Source organism: Condylura cristata, unplaced genomic scaffold (assembly GCF_000260355.1).
Source record: "Condylura cristata isolate star-nosed mole 26May11 unplaced genomic scaffold, ConCri1.0 scaffold00001, whole genome shotgun sequence".
In the NCBI taxonomy this organism is placed as follows: Eukaryota; Metazoa; Chordata; class Mammalia; order Eulipotyphla; family Talpidae; genus Condylura; species Condylura cristata.
In genome coordinates, this window is record NW_004567102.1 from 5,958,392 (window position 1) to 5,959,510 (window position 1,119).

Consider the following 1,119-nt stretch of genomic DNA (forward strand, 5'->3'; position numbering starts at 1 on the left):
ATCAAGCTGCCATGTTATGAGCAACACCATGCAGACTCATGTGCAAAGGAACCGTTGGCTCTCAGCAGTCAGTGAGGACCTGCCCTGCCCGTACCCACAGGAGTAAGCTTGGAAATGGGTTCTCTTCCAACAGAGCTTTGAGATGACTGTTGATCCCTTAATTTTGACCTTATGAGAAATGCTGAGTCAGAATGGTCAACCCAACTAGAAGATTCCTAGACTCCTAACCCCAGAAAGTATGACATAATAATCATGATTAGGAGAAAGCTGTCGGGAGATAGGGAAGCGGTGGCCTAGGGAAGAGGATGGAGCCCAAGTCCACAGAGCAGCGACAGATCAGAGCCAGTGAACAGCAGCTTCAAAGAAACAAAAATTGCCTAGTCCCTCCCTCCCCAGAAAGAGAATAAAGACTAATGCAAAACTCAAACAGGTAAGAGCGGCTCTGGAATTCTACTAATGCCAACTCAGTTGACTCCCTCCTGGTAACAGGAGGTTTGCTTTGCTGCTTTCACTTCAAATAAAAACTTGCTTAGCTTTGCTTCAAATAAACTTTGGCTGTGCATATGCTATTGTCCTTTCTCCTACTTTCAACACTACCACTGGCTCCCCGTCCCTGCTGCAGACTGGGGATGCCAAGGAGTTGTGGCAAAATGATGGATTGACAGTTTTCAATAATTGTGTGTTGTTTTAAGCTAAATTTTAGGTTGCCTTTGCTGCGTGGATGTACAGCAACTGAAATTCTTGTCTTTGCTGGTGAGAACCTACATTATTATGAACACTTTGGAAAATAATTCATCTAGTATCTAGTGAAATTAAAGGTATTCAATAGCACATCCTAGGATCCACTGCTCTGTATAAATCTTAGAGAACTACTGTACCTACACTCTATAAGGGACACATTTTCAATAGCAAAAATAAAAAAAAAAAGGATAAAACCTGAATGTCCATCAACAAGAAAACAGAATGCGTTATTTTCATCCAGTGGAACACTAGTGTTTGTGAAGGTGAGTGAATCAGAGGTACATATTCCATGTGGATAATATGGATAAATCTCACTCTTGAAATAATTAAAAGTTGGCCCTCCCTGGTGCGCAGCGGGTTAAAGCACAGCACTGAGAA